Raw genomic sequence first — 10,013 nt, 5'->3', positions numbered from 1 at the left:
CAAAGGACAAAACACTTTTTTTTCTTTTTTTTTTCTTTTTTTTTTTTTTTGAGACAGAGTCTCACTCTGTCTCCCAGGCTGGAGTGCAGTGACGCAATCTCAGCTCACTGCAACCTCTGCCTCCCACTTTCAAGGGATTCTCCTGCCTCAGCCTCTGGAGTAGCTGGGATTACAGGCAAGCACTGCCACGCCCGGCTAATTTTTGTCTTTTTAGTAGAGACGGGGTTTCACCATGTTAGCCAGGCTGGTTTTGAACTCCTGACCTCCAATGATCTGCCCACCTCAGCCTCCCAGAGTGCCGGGATTACAGGCATGACCCACCGCGCCTGGCCAGGACAAACCACTTTTAACATTTGCCTCAGTCATGTAGAACTAGAGCCAAGCATCTGCCCCCTCCTCCACCTCCAGCCCCCCATCACACACAGGCAGACACACTCAGACCACATAACACTTGCACACTCGCATACACTCAGCGCCTACTCTCATGCGAAGATGCCCACTCACACTGTGTTCCTCCACTCACCTGCACACTCATGCCCAGTCTCCCCTCACTCACACCTGCCAGGCTCATCTCCTTCCTCGAGTTCATGCGTCCATACTGCTCCACGCTCACGCACCACACGCATTCTCCCAAACCCCATGTCCTGCCAGGGACACTGAAACAGGCTCAGGCCAAGCACTTTGGGAGACCAAGGCAGGAGGATTGCTTGAGCCCAGGAGTTCGAGACCAGCCTGGGCAATATAGTGAGACCCCATCTTTATATTTAAAACAAAAAAAAAAAGAAAAGAAACAGGCTCAGTTTGATCATTTCTTCTTGTCTCCCTTACAGGCTTTTTGAGCCTCGAGTGCCCTGAAATATGAGGACATGGTCTGTACATGAACTTAGCCTTCATGCAAACTGCTCACCTAAAAGGCAAGGCCTCAACTCTGCTCCCCAGCCCAAATCCTTGGTTCCAAAACAGTTTCACCTCAGCCCTCCTCCAGCCACCACCCTCCAGGAGGGACAGCAAGCCTGGGAGGGACCTCCGGGATCAACCAGCCTCCATTGCCCAGAGTCTCCAGGACGCCTGGCTCAAGGTCCGGGACTGTTGGCTCGGCCTGCCTTCCAGTATAGTCCCTTCCATGCGCGCATGTGGCAACTGCAGATCAGCACCTCTTTTGAGATTATCAATAAGCAGGGTAGGTAGGTAGATATTACTATCAATATTTTACAAATGAGGAAACTGAGTTCAACTCTTTCTCTCACACCCCACATCCATTCTGTTAGCAAATTATGTTGGCTCCACTTGAAAATATTTCCAAATTTGGCCGGGCACAGTGACTCACGCCTGTAATCCCAGCACTTTGGGATGATGAGGCGGGCAGATCACTTGAGGTCAGGAATTCAAGACCAGCCTGGCCAATATGGTGAAACCGTGTCTCTACTAAAAATAATAATAATTAAAAAAAGAGTCAGGCATGGTGGCACACACCTGCTGATTACCGCTGGTAATCCCAGCGGCTTGGGAGGTTGAGGCATGAGAATTGCTTGAACCCAGGAGGCGGAGGTTGCAGTGAGCCAAGATGGTGCCACTGCACTCCAGCCTGGGTGGAAAAAAAAAAAAAAAGAAAATATGTCCAAATTTGAATCTAATCAAGTCTTTAGGTCTAACCTCAGTTTTCAGAAAATACAGGGGACAGAGGAATAAATTAAAGGACCTCATAAGGAAGCAATCAACCAATTCCAAAATATAGAACATTCTACTGGACAATGGAGCCAGTTCTCTCCAGAAATCAACCGCTTGAACACAAAAACAAACAGAGGGCCAGGCTCAGTGGCTCATGCCTGTAATCCCAACACTTTGGGAAGCTGAGGCGGAAGGATCCCTTGAGCCCAGGAGTTTGAGACCAACCTGGGCAAAACAGGGAGACCCTGTCTCTACAAAACAAAACAAAAGTTAAAAATAAAATGAAATAAAAGCACAAAAGAAACAGGGAGGAGATTGTTCCAGATTAAAAGACATTTAAGAGGATGGACATGGTGGCTCACGCCTGTAATCCCAGCTACCCGGGAGGCTGAGGCAGGAGAATTGCCTGAACCCGGGAGGCAGAGGTTGCAGTGAGCCAAGATCAAGCCACTGCTCTCCACCCTGGGCGACAGAGCAAGACTCTGTCTCAAAATATATATATATAAAAAAAAGAAGTTGCAGCTGAGCCTGCAACAGGCAGGGAGGGAACCAGGAAATAAATAGTCAAACCTTTCTCTTCTCCCATCCTCTGACCTCTTATCTTATCGGCACCGCCAGTTGGCTGAGCCCAACCAGAAACAAAGGAACCATTAATGTGGTCCACACAGGGCAGCCTCCGGGGCAAGAGGTGGGTGAAGAAGGGTGGAGTGTACTCTGGGCATGCATCACCAATCCCACAGTGGGTCTGGAGGAGAAAGCAGAAGATATCCAGGACAGACATACCTGAGAAAATCACAGAAACTGGTATATGGACAGGATTTTAGATAATTCTAAGGAATTATTGATAATAGCATTAAGAGATAATGGTGTTGCAGTTATAAACAAAATGTCCATATATGTGGAATTTGCTTTAAAATATTACAGCAAAATAAGAAGAAAGGAAGGAGAGAGAAAGTAAAGAAAAAGAGAAGAAATAAAGAAGGATGGATACAGAGTATGAAGAAAAAAGAAAGGAAGAGGAATGAAGGGAGAGAGGGGAGAAATAGAAAATGTGGCAAAATATTTATTTTATTGATTGATTGATTTTTATTTATTTATTTTTTTGAGATGGAGTCTCACTCTGTCTCCCAAGTTGGAGTGCAGTGGCGCGATCTCAGTCTCACTGTGTTGTCCAGGCTGATCTCAAATCCCTGACCTCAAGCAATCCGCCCTCCTCCGCCTTCCAAAGTGCTGGGATTACAGGTGTGAGCACCACGCCCGGTCGTGTGTTATTTGAAACCACTAAGTTTGTGGTAACTTCTTATAGCAGCCACAGGAAACTACCACAAGGATTTCTTGTACTCTTCCTTCTCTTTTTGTGTATGTTTGAAAACTTTTCTATGAAGTTGTGTTTGAGCACGTACAATTCACAACACCACCTATAAAACAGTCTTGCCAAGGAAACCGAAACAGAATCAGCAAGTTTAATCACTAGTTTACTCCTGTTACAGAAGGAAACAGATCATAGGGATGCACTCAACAAACGCACATGATAAGAAACATACGGAACACACAACCTGCTTTCTTCAATAAATAAATTCTAGCCGGGCGCGGTGGCTCACGCCTGTAATCCCAGTACTTTGGGAGGCTGAGGCGGGTGGATCACCTGAGGTCAGGAGTTCAAGACCAACCTCAACATGGAGAAACCCCGTCTCTATTAAAAATACAAAATTGCCAGGCATAGTGGTGCATGCCTGTAATCTCAGCTACTCGGGAGGCTGAGGCAGGAGAATTGCTTGAACCTGGGAGGCAGAGGTTGCGGTGAGCCGAGATTGCACCATTGCACTCCAGCCTGGGCAACAAGAGCAAAACTCCATCTCAAAAAAAATAAAAATAAATAAATAAATAAATTCTAAACAAGAAAAAAAGATATAGGGAGAAACTATTGATTAAAAGATAATTAAGAGGTCGAGCATAGGAGCTCATGCCTATAATCCCAGCGCCTTGAGAGGCCGAAGTGAGAGGATCACTTGACACAGGAGTTTGAGACCAGCCTGGGCAACACAGTGAGAACTCACCTCTAAATAAATTAACTACTTAAATAAAGAGAATTAAGAGATACAGCAACCAATTGCTACATGAATCTTCTCGGATCCTGATTCAAACAAAAGGGAAAAAAAAGAAAGAAATTGGGCCAGGCGCAGTGGCTCATGCCTGTAATCCCAGCACTTTGGGAGGCCGAGGTGGGTGGATCACTTGAAGTCAGGAGTTCGAGACCAGCCTGGCCAACATGGTGAAACCCCGTCTGTACTAAAAATACTAAAATTAGCTTGGCATAGTGGCACATGCCTGTAATTCCAACTACTCAGGAGGGTGAGGCAGGAGAATCGCTTGAACCTGGGAGGCAGAGATTTCAGTGAGCCAAGATTGCACCACTGCACTGCAGTCTGGGTGACAGAGTGAGACTCTGTCAAAAAGAGAAAGAAAGAGAGAGAGAAAAGGAAGGAAGGGAGGGAGAGAGGGAAATTGAGGATTGCCAGGCATGGTGGCTTATACCTATAATCCCAGCACTTTGGGAGGTCCAGGTGGTCCTCACTTGAGGACAGGAGTTTGAGACCAGCCTGGACAACATAGCCAGACTCCATCTTTACAAAAACTTTTTAAAATTCGCTGCAGTGAGCCATGATCATGCCACTGCACTCCAGCCTACATGGCAGAGTGAGACCCTGACTCTTAAAAAAAAAAAAAGTGTGCTGATAATTGTTGAAGCTGGCTAAGGGTACATGAGGATCCATTATACCTTTAAATGTACTGTTGCACATGTTTTCTGTTCTTTTTGAGACGGAGTCTCACTTTTGTCACCCAGGCTGGAGCGCAACGGCACGATCTCGGCTCCCTGCAACCTCCACCTCCCGCTTTCAAGTGAGTCTCCTGCCTCAATGTCCCAAGTAGCTGGGATTACAGGCACCTGCCACCATCTCTGGCTAATTTTTGTATTTTTAGTAGAGATGGGGTTTCACCATGTTGGCCAGGCTAGTCTCGAACTCCTGACCTCAAGTGATCCACCCACCTCAGCCTCCCAAAGTGCTGGGATTACAGGCGCGAGCCACCAGGCCCGGTGGTTTTCAATTTTTTATAATTAAGAAAGGGTTTTTTGCTGTTTGTTTTTTAAAGAAATTCAATTTTGTGTTTGTTTTTTAAAGCAATACTTGTTGAGCTTTTGAGATCAGAACAGCAGTGAAAAAGAAAACTGTCCCAATGTTATGTAGTGGATAATTGTGTCTTGGGATGTAATTTTCCTGTGATAGCATCTTATTGGGATGTTAAGTGCTGTATCTCATTCAATGGAGACGGAAGTGAAAAGTATGCAGCCTAGAAAGCTCTGTTAAATGACAGAAAAGGGGCTCCAACAACAATGAAGATGCTGGCGTAAAAGATGCTTATACATTTGTTTCATGAAATTTGAGTGCAAAAAAGAAATATTTATAAAATAACGAGCTATTGCCCACAATATTTAAGTATATAAGTAATTAAAAGAATAAATTAAATATTATAAGTAAGGCTGGGCACAGTGTCTCACGCCTATAAAACCACATCTCTACAAGAAATACAGAAAAAATTAGCTGGACATGGCAGTGCACGCCTGTAGTCCTAGCTACTCAGGAAGCTAAGGTGGGAGGATCACTTGAGCCCAGCAGGTTGAGGGTGCAGTGAGCCATGACTACACCACTGCCACTCCAGCCTGGGTAACAGAGTGATATCTTCTCTTCAAAATATGTGTGTGTGTAATAGGTAGGAATTTTACTGTATCAGTGGTTCTCAACCAGAGGCTCTTTTGCCCTCTAGTGAAACCCCGTCTCTACTAAAAATACAAAAATTAGCCGGGCATGGTGGCACATGCCTGTTAATCCCAGCTACTCAAGAGGCAGAGGCAGGAGAATCACTTGAACCCAGGAGGCGGAGGTTGCAGTGAGCCAAGATCACCCCACTGCACTCCACTCCAGCCTGGGCAACAGAGCAAGACTCCGTCTCAAAAAACAAAAAAACAAAAAAACAAAAAAAAACTTTAAATGATGGATGGATAGATAGATAGATGATAGATCCAAAATCTTGCCACTTCTCACCACCTCCACTGCTATAGCCCTGGTCCAAGTCCCTCCACCTCCCCGCTGGATTGCAGCCTCCTCCCTCGTCTCCCTGCTTCCATACTCACGTCCCCATTAGTCTGTTTTTTTTTTTTTTTTTTTTTTTTTTTGAGCTGGAGTCTCATTCTGTCACCCAGGCTGGAGTGCAGTAGCGCGATCTCAGCTCACTCCAACCTCCGCCTCCCAGGTTCAAGCAATTCTCCTGCATCAGCCTCCCAAGTAGCTACAATTACAGGTGTGCGCCACCACGCCCAACTGATTTTTGTATTTTTAGTAGAGACGGGTTTTCACCATGTTGGCCAGGCTGGTCTTGAACATCTGACCTCACGTGATCCGCCCACCTTGGCCTCCCAAAGTGCTGGGATTACAGGTGTGAGCCACCGTACCCGGCCTAGTCTGTTCTTAATACAGCAACGCGGTTGAACTATTAAACATCAGTCACATCACATCACTCCTCTGCTCAAAGCCCCCCAGGGCCTTCCATCTCACTTACAGGAGAAGTCAAAGTCCTTTAAAGCACCCTCAAGACCCTGTAAGACCTCACCTCATCTCCTACATCTCGCTCCCTCCACTGTAGTCGTTCTGGTCTTCCTGCCCTTCCTCAACACACTCTCACCTCACCCTTTTGTTTTTCCTTTTGTTTTTTTGTTTGTTTTTGAGACAGAGTCTCCCTCTGTTGCCCAGGCTGGAGTTCAGTAGTGCAATCTCAGCTCACTGCAACCTCCTCTTCCTGAGTTCCAGCAATTCTCCTTCCTCAGCCTCTCAAGTAGCTGGCATTACAGGCGTGCGCCACCACACCTAGCTAATTTTTGTATTTTTAGTAGAGATGGGGTTTCACCATGTTGGCCAGGCTGGTCTTGAACTCATGACCTCAAGTGATCCACCCACCTCGGCCTTTCAAAGTGCCGGGATTACAGGCGTAAGCCACCATGCCCGGCCTCACCTCACCCTTTTGCACCTGTTGTTCTCTCTGCCTGGACCACCCTTCCTCAGACACTCAAAGTTAGGTCTTTCCTCAAAAGCCACTTTCTCAGTGGGGCCTTTCCTGACCACCCTAATAAGTTGCAGCCATCCCCCCACATTCCCAGGCTCTCATCCTGCTTTCCTTTTCTCCACAGCACGTATCACATCTAATACAACATGTATTTTATTTATTTATTTACTTTGCTCATTATCTTCTCCCCAGCTAAACTGTAATCTCCTTGAGTTTATTGCCAAGATCTGGAACATTGCCTGGCACATTGCAGGTGCTGGATAAAGCTTATTGAATGAATGAATGACATTAGAGAGAGGAAGTGATTTATCCAAGTAACATAGCTGGTAGGTAACAGAGCTGGAATTAGGATCCAGATACACTAAACTAGGGCAGTCCTGCACAACTATTATAAAGGGGTTGTTCAGTTCTTTCTGCTCTCAAAACTTGTCCTTTGCCAAGAGTGTTGTGGACATTTCCTTGCTGTGAGTATCGCTTTTCTCATCAGCAAATGGAGGATAATGGGGGTGAAAGAATACCATAGGGAAAAGGGCATGGGTTTTAGAATCAAAGAGACTTGAGTTCAAATCTTGATGCCATCTGCTTTCTGTGTGAACTTGAAAAAGCCAAATTACCTCTTCAAGCCTGTTTTCTAATTTGCAAATGGGAATAATCATATAGGAATAATCACAACCTTATTCTGTTGTAAAGACTATCAGACCAAAGGAAAAAAAGGTTACGAAGATTGGGAAGGAAAAGCAAAACTGTCATCTTCGCAGACAGTATGACTATTTACATAGGAAAATTGCAGCAATTCCATAGAAAAATTATTAGAACCAAAACAGCACCTAAACAAGATTTCTGGATATAAAACCAACATGTAAAAGCAATCATGCTCCTATAAACAAGCAATTAAATAGAAAATGACATTATTAAGAAGACACAACTTATAACAGCAAGAAAACTATTTTGGCTTTTTTTTGTTTGTTTTTTCTTCTTTTGGCCAAAGATATGCAAGATCTTTGAGATGGAGTCTTATCCTGTCACCCATGCTGGAGTGCGGTGGCGCCATCTCAGCTCACTGCAACCTCCGCCTCCTGGGTTCAAGCAATTCTCCCTCCCCAGCCTCCCCAGTAGCTGGGATTACAGGTGCACACCACATGCTCGGCTAATTTTTTGTTTTGTTTTGTTTAGTAGAGACAGGGTTTCACCATGTTGGTCAGGCTGGTCTCGAACTCCTGACCTCAGGTGATCCGCCTTCCTCGGCCTCCCAAAGTGCTGGGATTACAGGCGTGAGCCACTGTGCCCGGCCCCAAAATGTGCAAGATCTTCATGAAGGAAATTACAAAAGTTATTTAAAAAAAAAAACAAGAATTAAATAAATGGGTAGATGTACTATATTCATGCATGAGACTGTCAATATAATCAAAATACAAATTCTTTCCAATTTAATCTATAAATTCAGAACCAGTACAATCAAAATCCCAGTAGTTTTCCCAGAAAATTTATAGGCTAATCCTAAAATTCGAAATGAAAAAGCAAAGCGCCAAGAGTAGCTGAGAAATTTTTGAAGAACAAGGGCATATATATGAACAACAAGGATACCTGAAAAGACTTTTCATATCACATGTCAAGTCTTACTTTAAAGTCACAGTATTAAGACAGAGTGGTGCTGGGCGTAGTGGCACACACCTGTAATCCCAGCATTTTTGGTAGGCTGAGGCAGGCGGGTCGCCTGAGGTCGGGAGTTCAAGATCAGCCTGGGCAACATGGTGAAAACCTATCTCTAATAAAAATACAAAAATTAACCCGGGGTGGTGGCACACACCTGTAATCCTTGTTTCTGCAGAGGCTGAGGCAGTAGGATCGCCTGAACCCGGGAGACAGAGATTGCAGTGAGCCGAGATCGTGCCATTGCACTCCAGCCTGGGTAACAGAGGGAGACTCCATGTCAATCAATCAATCAATCAATCAATCAAGACAGAGTGGTATTTTTTTCTTTTATACCAACGGGGGTCTCACTATGTTGCCCAGGCTGGTCTTGAACTCCTGAGTTCAAGTGATCTGCCCGCCTCGGCCTCCCAAAGTTCTGGGATTACAGGCGTGAGCCACCTCGTCCGGCCCTCAAGAGTGATATTATCATAGTGATTCCAAAACCCATGCTCTTTTCCCTGTGGTATTCTTCCACCCACACTATCCTCCGTTTACTGATGAGAAAAGGGCTACTCACTGAAGTGAGGAGGAATAAACAGAGCAAAGGAACAAAACAGAGACCCCCATAAATAGAGAGCTCATCTATGGAAACTTGACACATATGACAGAGTTGCCATTACAGATCAATAAGAGTAGATATTAGCTACTAATAGCCACTAATAGTGCAAGTTATTAGCTATCCATTAAGGAAAAAAATAATAAAATTAGATCTCTCACATCATATCCACAATTAAATTCCAAATGGAATAACAACCCACGAAAAGCAAAATATGCAAAATTTTGGAAGAAAATAGAGTTGAATATGTTTATGATCTAGGGGTGAGAGAAAAAAAAAATTTTTTTTAAGACAGAGTCTCGCTCATCACCCAAGCTGGAGTGAAGTGGTGCAGTCTCGGCTCACTGCAACCTCTGTCTCTGGGCTCAAGCCATCCTCCCACTTGAGCCTCCCGAGTAGCTAGGAATAGAGGCACCGTGTATTTTTTGTAAAGGTGGGGTTTCGCCATGTTGCCCAAGCTGTTCTCAAACTCCTGGCCTCAAGCGATCTGTCCACCTCAGTCTCCCAAAGAGCTGGGATTACGGGCGTGAGGCACCATGCCCAGCCAAGAAAACTTCTTAAATTAAGACATGGAAATTACACATAATAAAGAAAAGCTGGATAAATTTGACCATAGAAATGTGAAAACTGTACATTAAAAGACACTGTAAAACTGATGAAAGCCAGGTGCAGTGGCTCACACCTGTAATCCCAGCACTTTGGGAGGCTGAGGCAGGCCGATCAATTGAGCCCAGGGTTCAAAACCAGCCTGGGCAACATAGCAAGACCTCATCTCTACTGAAAATACAAAAATGGCCGGGAGCAGTGGCTCACACCTGTAACCCCAGCGCTTTGGGAGGCTGAGGCAGGCGGATCAATTGAGCCCAGCAGTTCAAAACCAGCCTGGGCAACATAGCAAGACCTCATCTCTACTGAAAATACAAAAATGGCTGGGAGCAGTGGCTCACACCTGTAACCCCAGCACTTTGGGAGGATGAAG

The sequence above is a fragment of the Pan paniscus genome, chromosome 1 (assembly GCF_029289425.2).
Source record: "Pan paniscus chromosome 1, NHGRI_mPanPan1-v2.0_pri, whole genome shotgun sequence".
NCBI lineage: Eukaryota > Metazoa > Chordata > Mammalia > Primates > Hominidae > Pan > Pan paniscus.
The sequence above is the reverse complement of the archived record's forward strand: the minus strand, read 5'-3'. Positions refer to the sequence as shown.